The sequence below is a fragment of the Lolium rigidum genome, chromosome 3 (genome assembly GCF_022539505.1).
Source record: "Lolium rigidum isolate FL_2022 chromosome 3, APGP_CSIRO_Lrig_0.1, whole genome shotgun sequence".
Lineage (NCBI taxonomy): Eukaryota > Viridiplantae > Streptophyta > Magnoliopsida > Poales > Poaceae > Lolium > Lolium rigidum.
Genome location: NC_061510.1, coordinates 203,444,795 through 203,470,117, shown reverse-complemented (window position 1 = coordinate 203,470,117; position 25,323 = coordinate 203,444,795).

The window sequence follows — 25,323 nt, the reverse complement described above, 5'->3', positions numbered from 1 at the left end:
ATTGCACTAGCCAGTATTAGCACTCAAGGGGAAAACTGAGCACACAAAAAATGCTAGTATAATACTCGAGGTTATACCTGAGTAAATCTAAATTTCCAGGGTTAGACTCGAGGACGCGTGTTGCGGTACAGAAATGGAGGACGTGCAATTGTTGACGCGTAGACGCGGGTCGTGGTGAAGAACTCGAAGACATGCAATCGTGGACGCGTGTCGCATTGCAGAAGTCCAAGACGTGCAGCGGTGGATGCGTAGGACGCAGGTCGCATTAACCACCCCTTGCCTTTATAGACGCCTCCTCCCACTATCTCTGTCACTCTCACTCGCCTACGCAACACCGCGTCTCTCACGTACCATCATCTTCTCCTAAGAAAAAAACCCTCCCCCTCTCCCTCTCCTCTGCCGGCGAGATGGACAAGGAGAATGCAAATCCCATCGTCCACGGCGTCGTCGGCTCCAAGAGCGACGCCTCCCTCTTCGATGCCGTCCCCTCAACGGACGTCGCCGCCTCCTCCGCCGGTGCATCGGAGGCTGCTGCCGCCGGTGGCGCTCAGATCCCGCCGGGATGGGACCCCTACGAGGAGGTGCCGTACGTCCTGCCCCCGAACCCCTACAACACCTCCCTGGAGGACACATGGAACGAGGTAACTACGGTTTGCTTCCTTTTTTGTTCCCCGTTCCTTTTTGAACCCTATTTTTGCTGGTGTAGATGGATCTGGCGATGGATGAGTATTGGTCTAATATTTGCGCCGATTTTATTCCATTTTGCTTTGATCCCTCCTTGATTTCGTTTAAGATTTGGGGTTCGGCCGTTCGGTTAATTTATGCAAGTAATAATGGGATGTCAATCAGTTAATTTATGGAGGTAATCATAGGATCTCAATCAGTTATTTTATGCAGGAATCAAAAGATATCAACCGTTTAATTTTGCAAATAATCTGGAATGTGTTAGTTCAGATCTGGAATCTGTTTCTTTGCCTATGATGAATCGATGGGCACAGATTTTTACAGGGAGGGTTCAGCGAACCATTTCTGTGTACAAATCTGTTGTGCATGAGCTTTGGTTCGCTGACTACATCCCTGTAGACATATAATCGTGTCCACTCTAATTGAGGCTGCCTCTGTTTCTCCTAACTTTGTTATCATGCACGTTAGTCATCGTTGCAACTCATTCACTAATAGTTCCCGTTTGATATGGATCAGCTGTCTTGCAGCGACGTCGGCAGCGACGACGAGCACCATAACATCAAGACTCGCCAAATGCTGCGGAGGCTGCAGGTCGGCCAGTACGTCTCCTACTTCTCCATCGACAAGGGTGTCTACAGGTGCCCCTTCTGCACTAGGAGGCTCAGCGGCACTGACTTCAACTGCCTCCTCATGCATGCCGAGAACATCGGCAACACCAACCCCAAGGTCGGCGCGTCGGTGAACCCCCACTCCTTCCGCGCCAAGCACTTGGCGCTCGGCATGCACCTCCGCAACATCCAGCGGGTGGAGATCTCCGCCGGGCGCATGCCTCCGCTCAAGCCCAAGGCTCCCAAGGGGAGCAACAAGTGGAGGCGAGAGGCGGATGGGGTAGGCGGATTCCTGGACGTGTGCTGTTGCTGCCTCCTGCATTTTGTTGTTGGGATCCCTTTGTTGTTAGCTAGGGATCCCTCGTTGTTATGTTGTTAGTATGATGGTGCTGTGAAGAACCTCGAACCCTACTATGTTTGGCTGCTGAATGCAGCTTATTATCTAGGGAGGGATCCATATTATCTATCCCTATTCTACTATATGCCCTTGTGAATTTATCGTACATTCCATGTACATTTGCTTCTAGATTTAACTACATACATATGGACCAGATGGAGTACTAGATTGGGCTCCCTACTAGATTTGATGTCATACTGGGCAAACAACGAGGGCCAAAAGGCACAAATAATAATTGAAGAAAGACAGAAATTCAAGCTTCTCTAGATTTGATACTAATTAGGTGAAAAAAGGCAGAGAGAAGGAGGCAGAAAAGATACTCTTAAAAGGGAAATGCCAATGGCCGAGAGAAACAAAACCCAGCTCCTGCTCACGTGCAACCAAACGCTATCTCGTCATGTCCCACGCGATCCCTTTCTACCAGCCCCACGCGACTTGGGCCCACACGACGCGGCCCCACACGTCAGCACGGAACGGTCAACTTAACGGGAATCCTGCCGTCTGAGCTGCTTCTGCGGGTTTCAAACAAGCACTTGGGGAAAACTGAGGAAAAACTAAGGAGCTGGGGAAAACTGAGCACAACTAAGGAACCGAGGGCACGAAAATAGAAATCCCAAGATTCAAATGTGCATCAAAATAAAAAAAATCAGAAAAATTAAAAACCAAAGCACATAGTTTTCTTATGTCATATAGTAAGCATTAAAGTTGATAAACAAGGTCTAGATATATTCAAACAAGAAAAATCATGTATCTATCCCTAACCCTAAACTCTGTCTTATGTAGTCAAGCATGGAGAGATTTTTTTTGTGAGAGGGACAACCGAAGGATCCTGAAGGACCCAGAGACTTCCAATACGATCCCTGATGCGTCTTCGCTTGACAAAGAAGATGGCTGGGAGTTTGCGTACCTACCGCACTTGACTTGTGCTCACTGAAGTGTGGGACCTCACGCATGGGCACCACACGTAAGTGACAGACCTGTTGGTGTAAAAACTCGATTGATTATTATACTACATTAGTACAAAGTTTCCTATGGATTCAAGGGTACGAAAGCCAAGTTAACTCATTTACATGACATTTTTTCCATGAAGCCAAGTTAACTCATATATCAATTGGTACATTCTGGTTATTGATACGTCCAAAACATATCTACTTTCCCGAACACTTTTGCTATTGTTTTGCCTATAATTTGTGTATTTTGGATACAACTAACACAGACTAACGTTGTTTTCAGCAGAATTGCCCTGGTGTCCTATTTTTGTGCAGAAACTCAACTTTCAGAAAAATCCCCGGAAATAATCGCAATGGGCCTATTTTAGAAGATTGACGGAGCCAGAAGACGAGACGGAGGGGGGCCACGAGGCGCCCACCCCACAAGGTGGCCCGGTGGGCCCCTGGGCCGCGCCAGCCTATGGTGGCGGCGCCTCGGCCAGCCTCCGACGCCCCCCCTTTTGACTACTTAAGGCTTACGACCTAAAAACGCACGGGGAGTTAGACGAAATTGCCAGAAGACATCCAGAACTCCGCCGCCATCGCGAAACTCCGTCTCGGGACCAGAAACTCCGTTCTGGCACTCCGCCGGGACGGGGAATTGGAGGAGATCATCGCCATCATCACCACCGACGCCTCTCCATCAACCAGCCATGCTTCCCCCATCCATGTGTGAGTAATTCCCCCGTTGTAGGTTGAAGGGGATGGTAGGGATTGTATGAGATTGGTCATGTAATAGCATAAGATTGTTAGGGCATAGTGCCTAGTATCTGTAGTTGGTACTTTTATGATATTGTTGCAACTTGTTATGATTAATGCTTGCCACTAGGGCCCGAGTGCCATGATCTCAGATCTGAACATGTTATCAATTCATGATGATATTCATTGCTTTATGATCTTACCTGCAAGTTGTATACACATATTGCTGTCCGGAACCTGAGGCCCCAAAGTGACAGAAATTGGGACAACCAGAAGGGAAGGCGGTGATATGAGGATCACATGTGTTCACGGAGCGTTAATGCTTTGCTCCGGTGCTCTATTAAAAGGAGTACCTTAATTACCAGTAGATTCCTTAGAGGCCCGGCTGCCACCGGCTAGTAGGACAAAAGATGTTGTGCAAGTTTCTCATTGAGAGCACGTACGACTATATATGGAACACATGCCTATGGTTGTTTAGTACTTGGATACTGTTTTATTACTATCTGCAAATGCCCTACCTTGATTGTTACATGAGTTCTCTCATCCATGCAGCGCCCGTTCATCCATCCCTGTGCCTACAGTATTTTAATCCTGTTGTTTACTATAATCACTACTGCTGTCTTTGTGACACTTCTGCTGATATTTCACTACTGCTACTGCTATAAAACTGTTGCTACTGATAAACTCTTATGAGCAAGTCTGTTTCCAGGTGCAGCTGAATTGACAACTCCGCTGTTAAGGCTTACAAATATTCTTTGGCTCCCCTTGTGTCGAATCAATAAATTGGGTTTTACTTCCCTCGAAGACTGTTGCGATCCCCTATACTTGTGGGTCATCAAGACTATTTCCTGGCGCCGTTGCCGGGGAGCATAGCTTTATTTGCAAGTTAACTTGGATTGATATTGTTCGCTGCAAATTTTCCATCATGGGTAAACCTCACGATATGAAAGTCGCCATATTACCATCCACTACAAGAAAAGGTACAACTCTGAGTACCTATGCTGCTCTTGATTCACCATCTGTGATAAGTCAACTTGTTTCACCACCACAAGCTTCACATGCTGGTACTTCTGCTGAATCTGAAAATTCCTCTTATAATTTTAATGATGCTTCTACTGTGCTTGATGATAGTGGTTCGTTAGGTCCTTTTCTAGATGCTACAATTGCTAAGTCTAGACAAATTGAAAATACTGAAATTCCTAATGAAAATACTGTTACACATGTTAATTCACCTGAGTCTGTTGAATACTCTAGTGATGATCTTGATGAAGATTATGTGGAACTTGATGATGTTTTTATTGATAAATGCAATGCTACTACTGGTACAAGTAATATTAAAAAGCTTCTTGCACAACATACTGTTAGATATAAACTGTCTCCTGATCCTAAATTTGCTACATCTCCTATAAACATTAAGGATAAGGATTATGATTTTTCTCTTGATTTATCTCATATATATATTGTTGAGAAAACACATTTTTGTGGTACTGAAAAAGAAATTGATGTAGAACACATGAATGAGCTTTCTACTTTGAGTAGCTTGTTTTCTGATGATATCAAGAAGCGTACATATTTTGTTGCTAAAATTTTTCCTTTCTCATTAAAGGATGATGCTAAAACTTGGTATAATAGTTTGCCTCCTGATTCTATTGATAGTCCAAGTGGTTTTCTTGATGTTTTCTTTCGGAAATACTTTCCTGCTAGTGCTCAACATATTGCTTTGCAGAAAATTTATAGTTTTGACCAGGAAGATGGAGAGAAATTGCCTGAAGCTTGGGCAAGGTTTTGTTCTCTTATCAGAGCCTGGCCTGGACATGATCTGGAAAAGCATGATTTACTTGATATATTTTATAGTGGACTAACCATTGAGTCTAGGGCATACCTGGATAGTTGTGCTAGTTGTGTTTTCAGGAAAAGAACTCCGGACGAAGCTGAAGAACTATTGGCTAGAATAGGCCGAAATCATGATGATTGGACTACACCTGAACCAACCCCAACGCCAATATTGAAGAAGAGGGGTATGATTAAATTAAATGATGAAGATATGAGGGAAGCCAAGAAATATCTTAAGGACAAAGGTATTAAATCTGAAGATGAGAAGAATTTACCTCCCATAGAAGATTTATGTAAGATAGTTCCCCCTTCATCCATGATTGAGGTACATTCTCTTCAACGCTTTAGTAGGGAAGATATTCCGTATTCAAAACCACCTGATCAATGTTTAGATGAGTTTGATAATTATGTTGTTAAGCAAGATAATTTTAATATGAGAGTAGAGAATCATTTAATGGAAAATTCTCAAGCTATTAGTAAATTGCATGATATTGTGGAGAGAACCTCCAATGATGTTAAGATGCTCGTTAAACATTTTCATATGGTTCAAACTCAAATTGATCAACTCACTAAAGTGCAAAATGACTTATTAAAAAATAGTTCTAAAGAAAAACATGCTTATGAAGTAACAACTAGAGGCGGTGTTTTCACTCAGGATCCTTTATATCCTGAGGGGCATTCCAAACGAGTTGAACAAGATTCTCAACGAACTGAAACTAGTGCTCCTTCTAAGAAAAAGAAGAAGAAACATAAAGCTGTTGTAGAATCCTCTGAGCCTGTTAATGATCCTAATAGTATTTCTATTTCGGATGCTGAAACTGAAAGTGGTAATGAACATGATAAAGATAATGATAAGAATGATGCTTCTGATAAAAAAGAGGTTGAAGATGAACCTGAAAAGCATGCTAAAAATAAAAAGTACACTAAAGAATATTTTATTGCTAAGAAACATGGTAATGAAAGAGAACCTTGGGTTCAAAAGCAAATGCCTTTTCCTGCTAAGAAATTAAAATCAAAGGAGGAAGAACACTACAATAAATTTTGTGATTGGATGAAACCTTTGTTCCTGCAAATCCATTTGACTGATGCTATTAAATTGCCTCCTTATTCAAAGTATATGAAAGATATTGTCTCTAACAAAAGGAAAATTCCTAATGAAGAGATTTCCACTATGCTTGCTAATTACTCTTTCAATGGCAAAGTTCCAAAGAAGCTGGGCGACCCAGGTATACCGACTACCCCTTGTTCCATCAAGAATAATTATGTTAGAACTGCTCTATGTGATTTGGGAGCAGGAGTTAGTGTTATGCCTTTTTCTCTTTATTAGAGACTCTATTTAGATAAGTTGATACCAAGTGATATATCTTTGCAAATGGCTGATAAATCTACTGCTATTCCTGTTGGTATATGTGAGGATGTTCCTGTTTAAGTTACTAATAATTGCTTAATATTAACTGATTTTGTTGTGTTGGAAATGCCTGAAGATGATAATATGTCTATTATTCTTGGAAGACCTTTTCTTAACACTGCAGGGGCTGTTATTGATTGCAATAAAGGAAAGGTTACTTTCAATGTTGATGACAAGGAGCATAATGTTTATTTTCCCAAGAGGATTGATAAAGTATGTGGAGTTAATACAATTTCTAATGTGAGAACTATCAAAGTGGGAGTTATTGATTGTCCTATATATGAGCCTAAAGAAGGATAACAAAATATTATGATTGGATCCATATCAATACAATACAAGGTAACATGATTGATTTGAGGCTTATTTCTTCTTATGTCATGTAAAATTTATTTGGTGGCAAGACTTGATCAACCTTGTTAACAAGTACATTTTATATGCATAGAAGAGCTAAACAACATTTCTTTCTTTCTCCACACTTGTTTACTTGCTGTAGCACTACTTGTTTTGCAAGATGCTTTAGTTGTTTAGAGGTTTGAAAATCTTTTTCTACCCTGTAATAATAATTTTAACACTCAGAGATGTGTGTTTTTCAAAGTTTTCAAAAATTTACAAAAATTATACCGTTGGTCTTTACTACCCTATCACAGGTTTCTTATTTTCCCTGTCAACTAGTACACCTATAAGCACTCAATGCGGAAGGGTTTCATTTTTGAGGTTTTCTTCATTTTCATTTTATTTATTTCAAAACCAGGTAAAAATGGTCGACATGATTATCCATGCAAAGGGGTCGAATATTTGTAGCCAGCACATGTGTTTGCCCGTCTAGTGAAACTCGGAGGAAGAGGGATCACACGGAAGGAGACGAAGGGAGAGAAGTGAGGGGGGCCTCTTATTTATGGTGTTTGACCTTTTTGCAGGGTCTATCAGTGCGCAGGAGGTGCGAGCGAGCGAGCGAGGCCGATAATGAGAGAGATGTTTTTTTCTTTTTTTGAGAGAGAGAGGGACAACCGAAGGATCCTGAAGAAATCAGACTTCCAATAAGCACCAGAACACAGTTTACAACAAGACACAGAATAAACAGGAAATTTCATCTAAATCCCTAACTTTTACATGGAAGACCCCCCGCTGAAAGCAAGAAATGCGATCGGGTCCTTAACAGCCACCGCCCAGATTGATGCTCGTCGCAGCCGGGGACGAACCACTTAGCGCGACCAAATCGCCATGGCTACAGTGCGTGCACACCATGGCCTCCGAGCTGAGCTAGAAACGCAATGCCAAAACCGGCAGCCAGCGGAGGTGGATAACTGGAGAGAGAGAGGGGGAGTTTTGATGCGTCTTCTCCTGACAAATAAGATGGGAGTTTGCCTACCGACCGCACATGACTTGTGCTCACTGAAGTGTGGGACCTCACGCATGGGAACCACACGTAAGTGACAGACCTGTTGGTGTAATAAATCGGGTGATCATTATACTGTATTAGTACAAAGTTTCCTATGGGTTCAAGGGTAGGAAAGCCAAGTTAACTCATTTACATGACATTATCAGCTTGAATGCTTACTATATGACATTTGGGTTTCAAACATGGAAATTTCAAGCACCCCCCCCCCCAAAGCTTCATTTTGGAGTGACTAAGAAGGATACAAGCTTATCTTTTCATTTTCATGTGTTAAACTTGTTTAAATCTTGGTCAAACCTAGCTAGGATTTGACCAAGAGATTCAAATGGGCATAAAAATAAAAATAAAATGAAAAACCAAAGCGCATGGTCTTCTTATGTCATATAGTAAGGCATTAAAGTTGATAAACAAGATCTAGACATATTTAACCAGACAAATCATGTATCTACCCCCTAACCATAAACTCTGTCTTGTAAAGTCAAGCATGAGAGAAGTGGTTTTGGGTTTCAAACATTGAAATTTCAAAAACTTCCAAAAAGCTTCATTTTAGAGTGACTGAGAAGGATCCAAGCTTACCCTTTTCATTTTCATGTTTTAAACTTGTTCAAACTTGGTCAAACTTAGAATTTTACCAAGATTCAAATGGGCGTAAAAATACTTAGAAAATCATGTACGTATCTACCCCTAACCCTAAACTCTATCTTACGAAGCCAAGCATGAAGAGAAGTGGTTTTGGGTTTCAAACATGGAAATTTCAAAAACCTCCCAAAAGCTTCATTTTAGAGTGACTAAGAAGGATCCAGACCGGGCTTACATTTTATTTTCATATTTAAACTTGTTCAAATCTTGGTCAAACCGTACATACCTAGGATTTGACCAAGATTCAAATGGGCATAAAAATTAAAAAAAATATGAAAAACCAAAGCACATAGCCTTCTTATATATGTCATATAGTAAGCACTCAAGTTGATAAACAAAGTCTAGACATATTCAAACCAGAAAAATCATCTATCTACCCCTAACCCTAAAATTTGTCTTAATTATGAAGTCAAGCACGAAGGAGAAGTCGTTTTGGGTTTCAAACACATGGACATTTCAAAAACCCTCCCAAAAGCATCATTGTGGTGTGACATACTAAGAAGGATTGTTATCACCAGAATTTGACCGAGTCAGAGGTGGGCCGCGATCAAGATGGGCTTAAAGATTATACATGGAAGAATATACGTGAATCGGCCTTATGCACAACGTTTGGGCTAGCGTGCCCGTGTATCTGTAATATAGTAGATCGCATCTTAGATTAAGAGATAGAGTTGTACTCGTGCACGGTTAGGTACACGCCTAAATTAGAAAGTCCCCTGGACTATAAATATGTATCTAGGGTTTATGAAATAAACAACAACCAACGTTCAACCAACAAATCAATCTCGGCGCATCGCCAACTCCTTCGTCTCGAGGGTTTCTACCGGTAAGCATCATGCTGCCTAGATCGCATCTTGCGATCTAGGCAGCACTAGCTTATGCTCGTTGTTCATGCGTTGCTCGTATCGAAGCCTTTTTGATGGCGAGCAACGTAGTTATCTTAGATATGTTAGGGTTAGCATTGTTCTTCGTATCATATGCTATTGTAGTGCAACCCTTGCATATCTAGCCGCCCTTACACCTATCTTAGGTGTAGGGGCGGCACCCCGCTTGATCATTATTTAGTAGATCCGATCCGTTAGAGTTGCTCCTTGTTCTTCAAGGATTAGTTTAATATCTGCAATAGTTAGGCCTTACAAAGGGTTGGAGGATCCAGCGGCACGTAGGGTGTCGTTTGCTAGTCCTAGACAGGATGTTCCGGGGATCAACCTCGTGTTGGTTTTTAGGCCTTGTCTAGGATCGGCTTACGATCACCGTGTGTGGCCGCGAGGCCCAATCGTGAGTAGGATGATCCGATTATGCGGTGAAAACCCTAAATCGTCGTAGATCGCTTTAGCTTTATCTTGATCAAGCAGGACTACCATATATTCGTGCACCTCGTACGAATCATGGGTGGATCGGCTCCTTGAGCCGATTCACGGGATAACCTGAGAGCCGATCAAGGCTCGTATTTAATGTTTACGTGTATGCCATGCAGGAAACTAAGCGAGGCATCTCCATCACCTTCACGACCAGGTATAGGTCAGGTGGCACGCCCTGCATCGGCATCGGACGTGTGTACCATAGGCTTTGCGGGCCGTGGCTCGGAGGGACCGGGGCCAGCCGCAGCCCTAAGTTGTTCCCGGCTCTCTTGTGTTGCCCGTCGCTGCCCGCCGGTGGGTTTTGACCGCAACACATTCGGCACGCCCGGTGGGACAAGCTTCTACATCAACCACATCGCCATCCGCATCTGAGATGGCGGACGGCACCCCAGTCACGTACGAGGATCTGACCGACGAGCTCAAGAAGAAGTATGACGAGGTCAAAGCAATCCTCGAAGCCGACCTCATCGGCTCTTTTCACAGAACCCGTTCCCATGGCGTCAGGTGGAAAGGGTTCTCACCTGAAGGCGCGCTCGATGGAGTGGACCTGTCCGTACCGTCAGAAGAACGCACCAGGTCCCTGCGTCAGGAGATTGGCTACATGGTGACTCACTCGCTGCATCGCCATTCTGAGAGCCTGGTGAATACTTCGGAGCGTGTCGCTTTTCGGATGATACAGGAAATCATGAGGCACCAGTGCTCTCCGTCAGGACCAGCTCTCGGGACCTACCAAGGAGAGGTGCAACTCCAGCCCCGTCCACCGTCGTCATTCGCATTGGCGGCACCAGAAGTGCCGAATTCATCGGCGTGCGCCGTTGACAGGGTTGAGGACACTTACCCTGGGAGGTGCCAGCCAAGATACTCGTTCAACATCAACATGGTAGAACTGGGGCACCGCCCTGATAAGGGTAGCTGCTCTCATAGCAAAGATAAGGAGGAGGCCGCTCCGTGCAATCGGCTTCGACACTGCCGAAAGATCTTGGTGATGATCAAGATGAAGGCCGATTCTAGCGATCGGCCCGTATTATCCGAACTACCTGCTCTCCCGGTATGTGGCGTCGACCTCACAGGTGACGGAAAGCTAGGGTATGGGTTTACATCGGCTGATGAGCTAGAGGAAGTCGACATCGGTCCTCGGGATAAGCCGCGACCGACTTTTATTAGCAGGAAGTTAGATCCACAGCTCAGGGGTCAGATGATAGCTCTGTTAAAAGAATACCCAGATTGCTTTGCATGGGATTACACAGAGATGCCTGGGTTGGACAGGAGCATCATCGAACATTGGCTTCCCCTTAAGAAAGGATTTCGGCCGTTCCAACAACGAGCACGTCAGATGAGGGCCGAAATTCTGGAAGAAGTCAAGAAAGAGATCGAGAAGATGCTGGCCGTCGGGTTCATCGGGCCGTGTAGGTACGATGAGTGGATCTCTAGCATCGTTCCTGTAGAGAAGAAGGACGGCCGATGGCGTGTGGCCATCGATTTCCGAGATCTCAACAGAGCCACTCCAAAGGACGAGTACCCGATGCCTGTGGCAGAAACATTGATCAATGCAGCTGCTGGCCACAAGGTGTTGAGCTTCATGGATGGCAATGCCGGCTATAACCAAATCTTCATGGCTCCGGAAGATATACACAAGACTGCATTCAGAGTACCAGGGGCAGTAGGCTTGTTTGAATATGTAGTCATGACCTTTGGGTTGAAGAATGCTGGTGCAACGTACCAACGAGCCATGAATTATATATTTCATAATCTGATCGGTAAGTTGGTGGAAATCTATATCGACGACGTGGTAGTCAAATCTGTCTCTATGGAGGGACACTTGGATGATTTACGGCGCGTCCTAGACCGAACCCGGAAGTTTGGACTGAGAATGAATCCGAAGAAGTGCGCTTTCGGTGTGACGGCTGGTCAGTTCCTAGGTTTTCTGGTTCATGAACGGGGAATTGAGATCGGCCTGAAAAGTCAAGAGGCGGTGCGCACCATGCAGCCGCCCACCACGAAGAAGGAGCTCCAGCGTCTCATCGGCAAGATCAATTTTGTCCGACGATTCATCTCTAATCTGTCAGGACGAATCGAGCCGTTCATGGCGCTGGTGAAAACTAAATCTGATGACGAGTTTCACTGGGGGGCAGAACAGCAGCAGGCGTTTGATGAGATTAAGCGGTATCTGACGACGCCGCCTGTGCTAGTTCCGCCCCAGCAGGACAGGCCGTTCTACATCTACTTGTCGATGGCCGACACGTCCATCGCTTCGGTAGTGGTGCAACTCTACGAGGGCATTGAAAAGGTCGTTTTCTACCTCAGCAGAAGGATGTTGGACGCGGAGACAAGATATCCTGAGGTCGAGAAACTTTGCCTCTGCCTGTTCTTTACCTGCACCAAGCTTCATCACATCCTTTTGACGGCAGAGATCATCGTCATATGCAAGTCAGATGTTGTCAAGCACATGTTGTCGGCCCCTGTTTTGAAAGGCCGACTTGGTAAGTGGATGTTTGCGTTGTCAGAGTTCGATCTCCGGTATCAGCCTGCGAAAGCAGTCAAGGGACAAGCGTTGGCCAATCTTATAGCTGACGGATCAGTACCAATATAGCAGCACTATCTATACGTGCATGGGCCATGTTCTTCGATGGATCGGCTTGCGACGATGGTTGTGGCATCGGCATTCTGCTCGTGTCGCCTCGGGGGGCAGAATACTCCTTCTCCATCAGATTATCTACCCCTTGCACCAACAATGTAGCAGAATATGAGGCAGTACGTAAGGGGATGGAGCTACTACTGGAAGCCGGGGCAGAAGCAGCAGAGCTTTTCGGGGACTCCAAGTTGGTGATTAACCAGCTCACGGATGAATATAAGTGCGAGAGTGAATCGCTTTTCCCATATTGGATGGAATGCCGTGAGTTGATGACACAGTTTCGGTACATCAACTTTAATTGGGTCCCAAGATCCCAAAACACCGAGGCCAACAATCTCGCACGGATGGCGTCGGGCTATATAGATATATCCGACGGGCCGGAAGTTCGAGTACAGTTCCTGGAACAAGGATGATTGGAGAGCCGAAATCTTCAATTACTTAAAAGATTCGGCTCAGGGGGCACCTAAACGGATAAGATACAAAGCCATGAAGTATGTCCTCATAGGAGACGACATGTTCTACAGGACGTTGGAAGGGTTACTACTCAAGTGCCTGGGACCAACTGAGTCTAATCGGCTCCTACATGAGGTGCATGAAGGTGCCTGTGGTACTCATCAGTCGGCTCATAAGATGAAGTGGCTAATCAGACGATCAGGGTTTTATTGGCCCACCATGCTTGAAGATTGCTTCAATTACTACAAGGGGTGCCAAGCATGCCAGATGTTCGGGAAGATTCAGATGGTACCAGCATCAGCGATGAACCCTATCATCAAGCCTTGGCCGTTCCGAGGGTGGGGCATGGATATGATCGGCAAAAACCATCCGGCGTCAAGTAAAAAGCATGAATGGATTTTGGTTATCACAGATTACTTCACCAAGTGGGTGGAAGCCATCCCTATGAAGAAGGTGAAATCAGAAGATGTGATCAAGTTTGTGAAAGAACACGTCATTCATAGGTTCGGGATTCCCCAAACTATCACGACCGATGGAGGTTCGGTCTTTGTTTCTAAAGAATTCAGAAAGTTCTGCGATGACATGGGGATTAAACTGATCCGATCATCTCCGTACTATGCTCAAGCTAATGGGCAAGCTGAAGCGTCCAATCAGAGCTTGATCAAGCTGATCAAGAGAAAAATTGACGAGAACCCTAGGGATTGGCATGAGAAGTTATCAGAAGCTTTATGGGCTTACCGCATGTCGTGCCATGGAGCTATAAAGACTTCGCCGTACCAGCTTGTCTATGGACATGAAGCTGTATTACCTTGGGAAATTACGGCTGGATCAAGACGTGTCACGTTTCAGAATGATCTGACAGCTGGAGAATATGCAGCTTTGATGAGTGACACTATTGAGGACGCAACAGAACTTAGGCTTTGGTCGTTGGAAAAGATTAAGGAGAACAAAGCCAGGGTATCTCGTGCCTACAATAAGAAGGTTAGACCAAAGGAGTTTCAAGTTGGTGATCTAGTATGGGAAGCTGTGTTGCCGTTAGGAACCAGGGACAAGGCATATGGCAAATGGTCTCCTAATTGGCATGGTCTGTACAAAGTCATCCAGGCCTTGAAGGATAATGCATACATGCTGGAAGAGTTGGACGGCGACAAGTTCCCAGTAGCCGTTAATGGTCAACACCTCAAGAAGTATTTCCCAAGCATGTGGGATGATGGGCAGTAAGGTATGGAGGCCGATTTTTAATCGGCCAGTAAAAAAAAAATCCCAGCCGATGCGCAGACATCGACTTGAGAAAACATGCGGAGACAGCAAGGTACAGCCGATGTTCGGGCATCGACTTCAGAATAGTAAAGCCGATACTTTGCTATCGGCTCCCTATACAACGACTTCGTTCTACGATCGGCAAAGATAACAAGGAAGTGAAATTAATTGAGGAACATTTTCTTCATTAATAGAGGGATTTCTTACAAAGAAAGAGCCGATTGCTCAGAAAAGAAGAGGACAAAAGCCGACTACTACTACTAGTCCCTAATCTAAGGGCCGTTGCTGCCCTCGTCGTCGCTGCCGCCGGCGCAGCTGCTGATAGGCTCCTCATCGGAACTCCCGTAACCTTCTACGGGAGCCTCATCTTCCTCATCGTCGTCATCGCTGTCGTCGTCCCACCAGGTGCGGAGGCGCTTCGCTGGTGGGTAACCTTCGAGGGAGTCGTCGTCGTCCTCCTCCGCTTCTTCCTCGGAGGAGGTAAAATCGTCCCAGGAGAAGCGGTCGTCCTCGCTCTCTGCCTCCTCTTCCCCGTCGACGAGGAATTGGAGGTCGCCCTCTCCGTCGGTCAAGGATTTGTCATCCTCAGACCAAACGAAGGAATCATGTTCCTCCTTGTCCCACGACGTTGGGGCGAGAATGTCGTGCGCCGCCAACGAGCCCCACTCCGGCGTCGGCTCGCGGGAGGAGGAAGAGTCGGAGAAGACCGACGAGGCGGAGGAGGAAGAAGAGGAGAACATGGCTATGGGAGGATGAGGGTTTTTTGGGTGCCGATGGCCAGAACAGAGCAAAGGGATGAAGTGGCGAACTGCTCAGAGCGGTTAAATTAAGGGGATATAGTAGAGATTCAATGCCACAGCAGTTTCCGAGGAGACGGTGCCCAAAGACAACGGTCAGACCACGCGGAATAGTTGAGAAGGCAGGGCATCATGATGAAGGGTGCTGCGACAGTTCTGCTCTGCCACGACATGACCCGACGAAGAAAAACAGAGTGATTTTGGAATTATCAAATTCCAAAACCAGGGGGCATGTGTTATCACCAGAATTTGACCGAGTCAGAGGTGGGCCGCGATCAAGATGGGCTTAAAGATTATACATGGAAGAATATACGTGAATCGGCCTTATGCACAACGTTTGGGCTAGCGTGCCCGTGTATCTGTAATATAGTAGATCGCATCTTAGATTAAGAGATAGAGTTGTACTCGTGCACGGTTAGGTGCACGCCTAAATTAGAAAGTCCCCTGGACTATAAATATGTATCTAGGGTTTATGAAATAAACAACAACCAACGTTCAACCAACAAATCAATCTCGGCGCATCGCCAACTCCTTCGTCTCGAGGGTTTCTACCGGTAAGCATCATGCTGCCTAGATCGCATCTTGCGATCTAGGCAGCACAAGCTTATGCTCGTTGTTCATGCGTTGCTCGTATCGAAGCCTTTTTGATGGCGAGCAACGTAGTTATCTTAGATATGTTAGGGTTAGCATTGTTCTTCGTATCATATGCTATCGTAGTGCAACCCTTGCATATCTAGCCGCCCTTACACCTATCTTAGGTGTAGGGGCGGCACCCCGCTTGATCATTATTTAGTAGATCCGATCCGTTACGGTTGCTCCTTGTTCTTCAAGGATTAGTCTAATATCTGCAATAGTTAGGCCTTACAAAGGGTTGGAGGATCCAGCGGCACGTAGGGTGTCGTTTGCTAGTCCTAGACAGGATGTTCCGGGGATCAACCTCGTGTTGGTTTTTAGGCCTTGTCTAGGATCGGCTTACGATCACCGTGCGTGGCCGCGAGGCCCAATCGTGAGTAGGATGATCCGATTATGCGGTGAAAACCCTAAATCGTCGTAGATCGCTTTAGCTTTATCTTGATCAAGCAGGACCACCATATATTCGTGCACCTCGTACGAATCATGGGTGGATCGGCTCCTTGAGCCGATTCACGGGATAACCCGAGAGCCGATCGAGGCTCGTATTTAATGTTTACATGTATGCCATGCAGGAAACTAAGCGAGGCATCTCCATCACCTTCCCGACCGGGTATAGGTCAGGTGGCACGCCCTTGCATCAGCATCGGACGTGTGTACCAGAGGCTTTGCGGGCCGTCGCTCGGAGGGACCAGGGCCAGCCGCAGCCCTAAGTTGTTCCCGGCTCTACTGTGTTGCCCGTCGCTGCCCGCCGGTGGGTTTTGACCGCAACAAGGATACATGCTTATATTTTCACAACCCCCCAAAAGCTTCATTATAGAGTGACTAAGAAAGATCCAATCTAGCGGGCTTACCTTTTATTTTCATGTTTTAACTTGTTCAAATCCCGGCCAAACCTAGGATTTTACCAAGATTCAAATGGGCATAAAAATACTTAAAAAATCATGTACGCGTATCTACCCCTAACCCTAAACTCTATATTACGAAGTCAAGCATGAAGAGAAGTGGTTTTGGGTTTCAAACATGGAAATTTCAAAAACCTCCCAAAAGCTTCATTTTAGAGTGTCTAAGAAGGATCCATGCTTACCTTTCATTTTCATGTTTGAAACATGTTCAAATCTTGGTCAAAAAAAAAGAATACCAAAGAACATAGTATTCTTATGTCATATATATAGTAAGCATTGAAGTTGATAATTAAACAAGGTCTAAACAAGGATACATGCTTCCCTTTTCATTTTCATGTTTTATACTTGTTTAAATCTTGGTCAAACCTAGGATTTGACCAAGAATCAAAATGTGCATCAAAATTCAAAAAAAATAGAAAAATTAAAAACCAAATCAAAGCACATAGTTTTCTTATGTCATATAGTAAGCATTAAAGTTGATAAACAAGGTCTAGACACATATTCAAATAAGACAAATCATGTATCTATACCCCTAAACTCTATCTTATGAAGTCAACAGCATGAAGAGAAGTGGTTTTGGGTTTCAAACATGGAAATTTCAAAAACCTCCCAAAAGCTTCATTTTAGAGTGACTAATATAAGAAGGATCCATGCTTACCACCTTTTCATTTTCATATTTTAAACTTGTTTAAATCTGTGTCAAATTAAACCTAGGATTTGATCAAAAGATTCAAATGGGCATAAAATTCAGAAAAAATCAGAAAAATGAAAAACAAACACATATAGTCTTCTTATGTCATATAGTAAGCATTCAAGTTGATAAACAAGGTTTGGACATATTCAAACCTAGGCAAATCATGTATCTACCCCCTAGCCCCTAAACTCTATCATATGAAGTCAAGCATGAAGAGAAGTGGTTTTGGGTTTTAAACATGAAAATTTCAAGAACATCCCAAAAACTTCATTATAGAGTGACTAAGAAGGATACATGCTTCCCCTTTTCATTTTCATGTTTTATACTTGTTTAAATCTTGGTCAAACCTAGGATTTGACAAAGATTCAAATGTGCATCAAAATTAAAAAAAATCAGAAAAATTAAAAACCAAAGTACATAGTTTTCTTATGTCATATAATAAGCATTAAAGTTGATAAACAAGGTCTAGATATATTCAAACAAGAAAAATCATGTATCTACCCCTAACCCAAAAATCTGTCTTATGTAGTCAAGCATGAAGAGAAGTGGTTTTGGGTTGGAAATTTCAAGAACCTCTCAAAATATTCATTTTAGAGTGTCTAAGAAGGATCCATGCTTACCTTTTCATTTTCATGTTTTAAACTTGTTTACATCTTGGTCATAGCTAGTATTTGACCAAGATTCAAATGGGCATAAAATAAAATTAAAACAAAAAAATGAAAAACCAAAGTACATAGTCTTCTTATGTCATATAGTAAGCATTCAAACTGATAAACAAGGTCTAGACATATTCAAACCAAACAAATCATGTATCTACCCCCTAACCCTTAAACTATATCTTACTAGTTGAATGTCTGTGCGTTGCTACGGTTTCTCTACATTTTTTTCACCGCATTTGTGAATATGATGTACTTGAAAATTCTTCATGTCTAGAAAAATAGCTAAGTACTTAAATGATTAAGATTTCACTTTTTCTTGAATGTTGTAATTAGCTTTATTAGCATGGTACTTGAGAGACGGAACATTTTTTGTCATTTGCACGAAGACTTCATGTAGAAGAACATCGTATGAGACTACGAGATCAGAGTCTCCCTCTCCTTCAAGTCATCAGATGACGTGAAAAACACACCAAAGTGCTGATCCAACGGTTGGAAGTGCATATAACCATCTATCTAAATATAATATTCGACTCTAGATCTCTCAACAATAATTGAACACTAAAATATCACGAGAATCAACATGTATTATCCATGAATATAATCTCAAATGAGTGCAAACGTACTTATGTAGCTCCACATGATTATTCAGTCATTCCAAAATGCGCAATAATAGTAGGTCGTTAGTATGTTATGAACCAAGGGCACCAATCAAGTCCAAGGACCCACTATCTTCAATTCTTTTGCAATCTCACTAAATAATATATCAGTACATATAAGTGTAAATTCTGAAGTCCCTGGAGCATCAAACTTTAGGGTCCCTTAAAATAGGTTACATTTGAATGTTCTTAATAAGCAGAGAAAAAATTCATAGTCAAGAAATAAGGTAATTTGGAATTCAAGAGGCACATCATCAAGCTCAAATCTGGGGGAAAACATCAGCTGGTTCAACTCCTAGCTTTTCATATTTCTAATTAACGGATTCCACTATAGTAAGGGAAAATTGGTTCTATACCATTAAAAGATCAGATCTTTAGAAAAATACCACCGAAAGTTTTGGACTTAGAAAAGTACCACCCAAAGGCTGTTCCGTTGCTGCTTTCTACCATCACCGTCAACTCACCGTTTCCTTGCTCAAAATAACGTTTGAAGATATATAACATCACCATTTCAGCAGCCGTTGATCACCAATTTCAGCACCATAATGCATGTATTCCATCCTAATTTCCAGCAACGTTTCAACACCAAAATTTAGCAGCACTGCAGTCTGATATAACAAGACATATGAACACAACTTTCAGCACCACATTAGGATATATAAGAGCTTCTCCACCGGGAGCCCAATAGCGCCCCCGATAGAAATTTGGGGCTGGCGGCAAAATTAGGCTTACACCCGCGCTTTCAATAAAGTGACGACATTGTTTTGAGCCGAATAAAACCGCCGGTAACCCCATGTCAGCCTCTTCACGCGGGGTGCCGAACGGGCGCGCTGGCGCATCGCGCCACGTCGAACTTCATCCGCGGACCTGGTGGTACGGCCGCGACATCGACGGGACGCTCGCTGCGTACGACCACGGCGTCGACACGGGCTGCGTCAGGCGCTTCTCGATCTGGTTCGTCCGGGTCCGGCGGCCAGTAGCGCTCCGTGTTGTACGGGAGGCCATCCGGTTGCGTCATCATCCGCGACAGCCCGCGAGGCAGCTCCTCCGCATCGACGAGAAGGACGGTGCCGGGCTCGCTTCCACGCGGGCACCTCGACCTTTGCCGCCCCAAGGAGGAAGCCGTGCACCCACCGGCGACGACGGCGAATGGAGCTCAAGGCGCAAGCAGCCTACCGCGGCCCCGACGACCTGAAGAACGCGTCGGGCGAACGCCCCGGACGGCCCGGAGGACTCCCGTAACTTCGTCGACCTCGCCGCCGCTCCTTCTCCACCACTGGGAGTTCTCCGACAACGACAGTGACGTCCTTCAACCGCTAAATAGACTACTGTTGGTGCCTGTGGAGATGTTCTAGCAGCACCAAATTAGCAGCTCCGCGGCTAGATATATAACACATATTGGACACAAAATTCAGCAAAAGTAACAGCTAATTGTTCGCAATTTGACCACGGCATGACGGTTCCATCCTCAATGATCTACTCAGCAAAACTAACAGCAGAAGACCGCATTTCATAGAAAAGTACTATCTAATCATCTACCGTTGATTCATCCAGGTGAGGAGCGTTCGGAGGAGCCACCGCCGGGGAGGTACGCCGCGGCGGATGCACGTCGCCTGGTGGTCTCCTGGGCAGGGTGAGTTATGTGCGTGTGGACTGCGTGTGTCGTGTGCTGGGATGTATTTAGTCTATTTTTCCTGTATGTAACTTAACCGGTTTGTTTCAGTTGACGTGCAGCTGACCGTGGTGGTAGAAAGTAGTAACGGTGCTAGGTTTAGATGGTAGTTTTCTAAGTCCAAAGTGGTATTTTTCTAAATATCTGATCTTTTAATGGTATGAACCTAATTTTCCCATATAGTAACATATACAAGTGGTCTCAGAACTTGCTGACAAACCTGAATACATAAGGTAGCACATACACACTTACGAGCATGATTCTGGACTCTGATAGCTTTCCTCTAATGACAGTCCCAAAAAGGCCTCCATTTTTCTCTTGAGTCTTGGTCAACAATGCTATTTGACACAAGATAAATTTTTAGTTAGAAAGCAAGTACTAAACTACATACACTGTTTGAGATGTACAACTGAACCTTCATTGCTCGAGTGTGTTTCAGTATGTATGATAGTCCAAGATAATGGTAAATTTTGCTGCCAATTATTTCATGGTAACTGGAATGAACCTAATTGTCACACCCGCTAAGCATTGCATTGGCACATCAATGTGATGTATACTTGTGACGCCTGAATACTGCCAACGGGATGTATGGTCAAAGATATCTTATAAATGACAATCTCTGAATATTTGGATTTAGGCCCCTCAAAGACTACAAACACAATCAACACCTATCATTGCAGAAAAGCAATAGTAATGCAGGTCAAACACACCTCATGAAGAACTGATCAGACTGTATGGCAGGCCACTAATATTGTGATACATACCTGTAGCCTTTCTTGGCGAGCATGGTTGTATTGTTAATTCAGTAATAGTTGGGATAGATGATAATTGATACAAATGCAGCCATGCATCTTATCTTGGTGCTGCAAATTTGTGGTGATCTAACAACACATGACCTCACCTCAGAAATAAGATGACTACTGGCTTCAGAAGTTATGTTGTAGTCACATGACACTTGAGAACAAAAAAATACATAACAAAAATCTGAAGATGTAAAAGCTGACACAGGATATAGACAAAATGCACAAGACAAATGTACCTATCCTAATGGAGATCATCGCATGGTAAGTATATATAAAAATGTGAAGCTGTATTTACCTTCAATCCATATCACTTTGTCCATCTAAAACGCAAGAGGTCATTATTCAAGGTGGGCTTTGTTGTATTCTTACCAAGCTTTGTTCCCCACTTCCCAGGAGAAAAAATAGGTAGCTGTTGCACAATGCTTCCGAGATTTATCCACTGAAGAAAAAAATGAAATTAAATAAATAATGCATTTGCATATCATAAGGGAGAACTGAAACTGGATATTATCACCACTAAAGGATGCAGAACTACTGGAAAAATACATTACATAGTGCATTTGAGTCTATTGTAAAATTTCTGAATTAAACTGCAGGCAAGATGTTGCATTCAAGTATTCAACCTCACAAATCACAACAACTGTTGCTCTTACTATGGAAGGAAATATGAATCAACAAATCTAGGATGTGACCAGGTTTGAGATCATAAGAAATCTAGAACTGGATGAGCTGCTCCTTTAGCCATGTACTGTACTTTGAGAGTTGCAGATTACCTTCATTTCTGACCAATCTTCTGGCCGCTGGAGGAGTTGAAGCTGTTGAGGTAGGGTTTCCCGCACCACAGTGAAGAGGATGGGGAAGTGCTTTCGTTGATGCCTATCTTCGCTGCCTCCCGTTATCACCCTTTGCGTCTGCCGTCGATGCATGTGAGGTCGCGGCCTCGCGGGGCAAAGGAAATAATGGTGGCGATGCTAGCGACGGCGTACATCCAACCTAGGTTAGCGGCGGCACACTTCCTCCCTAGGAGGAAGTTCGATGCGGGATCTTGAAGGCCTCCATTTCCTCCTTCAACGGCGCCAACTTCTTCAATGGCGGCGGCAGATCGAACGCGTGTAGTGCGCGCGCTGAGAGGCGTCGCTCGGAAGGGGCTACAAAGGCGTTCAGGAGAAGCCCTCTGTCTCCTCCTTCAACGACGCTCAAATTCTTCAACGGTGGTGACAGATCGAAGGTGGCTGTGTACGCTGAGAGGCGTCCCTCAGCAGCGACAGATCGAAGGTGTATACGAAGCACCGATACAGCGACACGGATATGGCGATACGGAGACGGCGATACACGATACAACGATTTCAAAAAACATCGAAACAGCGATACGGCGAGTATATGTATAAATGCAATAATATAACAGATCATAAATCAAAAAATAATAATAAAGTAAATACATGAGATGAGATATAAGAAATGCCCCATTTTCTGCCTTTTTTTTATGAATGATGAGTCTGAATGACATTTCACCCCAGGAAATCTTTGTCACAGAAATGGCATTTGAACCGTGTGTTTCCTCCACGACCTGTTCCATCTATTGATAGTTTTGAAGCATGAGCCCATAGAGGATACTTAGCATTGACAGTACCACCCTGTGTCTCTGGACCATCAACATCTATGGAATTGCTTGCAGTACCACCAACTGAAGATTGACTGCTTGCAGATGCCATCTCACCCTGGCCAGCCAAGCAAAGCCAGGGCCAAACTATCAGCAGCACCACCAACGGGAGAGCAGCAAGCAAGCAGCAGACCAGCAGCTCGGGGAAGGGGAAGGGGAAGCAGAGGCGGAAGCAGTACCTTGGGCCTTGGGGAGGCGGCGCGATTCCGGCCGGTGGCGGCACGAGATGTTGGGGAGGGGCGAATCCAGGTGGAGGAGGCGCGATTCCGGCCGGCGGCGGTTGCTCGTGCGGCTCGGGAGGCTGCCGTTTCCTGCGAATGAACGGGATAGACTGGGAGCTTCTGCCGTCTCAGTGCTTCCGGTGTATCAATGGAGAGGAGAGAGAGAGAGAGAAAAAAGAAATAAACTAATGATTTGATTTGTGTTGATCTGCCATTAGTTGAAAGGGCAAGGAACTAACGAAATAGGAAAGGAGTGATTTGTTTTGATTTTGTAATTTGCGGTAAGTAAAGACAAAACCATCCGACAGTGAGCGTTGAGGGGGGACCGTGACACTAAATTGTACGATCAAGATGTTCTGAATCTGCTTCATCAAACATGTTGTATGACATACGACAAATTCCAATATAATAGATGAAGTTAAGAATGAAGAGAAGTGGTTCTGGGTTTCAAACATGGAAATATCAAAAACCTCCCAAAAGCTTCATTTTAGAGTGACTAAGAAGGATCCATGCTTACATTTTCATTTTCATATTTCAAACTTGTTTAAATCATTGTCAAACATAGGATTTGTCCAAGATACAAATATGGGCATAAAATAAAATAAAAAACAGAAAAATGAAAAACAAAAGCACATAGTCTTCTTATGTCATATCGTAAGCATTCAAGTTGATAAACAATATCGAGATATATCCAAACCAGACAAATCATGTATCTACCCCATGTTGATCTTATGAAGTCTAGCATAAAGAGAAGTCGTTTTGGGTTTCAAACATGGAAATTTCAAGAACATCCCAAAAGCTTCATTCTATCTCTGAATTTAGCGCATCCGCTAAATCTCGCAAAGTATGATGATAAGAAAATTGCTGACACTGGTGCGCGCGAGGAGATTTATTTGTGTGTGTGCTGAGCTGTTAGGCCTAAGCCGAAATCCTCAGCTAAACGAGGCCTCAGCTTAACACATAAAAAAAGTGTTCAATCTCGTCCACAATGTCCTCTTCTTTCCTCTTCCTTTATTGGAACTTGTTTTGTAGACAAAGAAAGGGGCACGTGTAATGTGAGTAATAAAACCCTCTTAGCCAAAATCAACTACGAGCAAGATTTTCTGTATTGTAGATGCCCCAATTGACTCTCATCCCCAATGTAGTCTTTTTTATGTCAGTATAGACTTCTTTACTGGATGTATACTATCGTACATGGCATGCATTTGCCTAATGAGCAGCATTGTATAGCCGTTCTAGCCAACCCGATCAACCTGTCAAGCTTCATGCACGAGATGTCATGTTTAATTTACTCCCTCGCTCCGATCCATATTTCTTGGTGCTAAAAAGAATGTGAATCAGAGGGAGTACTTTTCTTAGATAGTACTATATCAGTTCAAAAAAAGTACAGTACTACTACATCACAAATGCATCAAAAGAGTACTACTGTACATCACAAGATCACGACAGTTGTATTAGTAGATTTTAATGCTGAACTTCCAAAGGAGAATAAGATTACGCATATAAACTTTAAACAGGACCAGGAGCATCAGGGCCAGCAGCAGGGGCGTTGACCGACAACAAACCAGGCAAGACGTAAGGAAGAGGCCATATGATGCGTGGTTGTCCTTGATTGCAGGGTGGTGATTCTTCGATGTACTAACGCCGCTCGCCATGTATTCACGCCGTACTAGTTCGGCGTCGCCCGCAAGCGGATCGAAGCGATCCCGCGCGCCGGACACGCTCGAGGAGGCGTGGCGGCTCCAGTGCAAGCAGTCCGCCGCCGGGAGTCGGCGCAGGGCGTGCAGGTACGGCGGCTTCCTAAACATGTCGTCGTCGCTCCGCGAGTTCGCCCCGGGCGGGCTCTGGCACAAGGCGGATCCGCCGCTCAAACCGATGAGCGGCCCCGTCTTCAACAAATGGCGCGCCGACTGGGAGAGGAACCGCCGGTCGAAGGCGGCGTGGGAGGCGAGCACCACCGGCGGATTCGCGCCGCCAGCCGGCGAGGAGGCGGAGGAGGCGGAGGAAGAGGAAGACCCCCTCTTCATGAAGGCGCTGGCCGCGTCCCTCAAGGACGATGCCGACAAGAAGAGGGCGGAGGAGGCGGAGGAAGGGGAAGACCCCCTCTTCTTGAAGGCGCTGGCCGCGTCCCTCAAGGACAATGCCGACAAGAAGAGGGCGGAGGAAGAAGACAAGGCGGCGGCCATCACCGCCGTGAAGGAGAAGGAGGCGCGGGAGGCGGAGGAGAACGCGACCATCATCTTCCTCGACGACTAGATAGGTTAGAA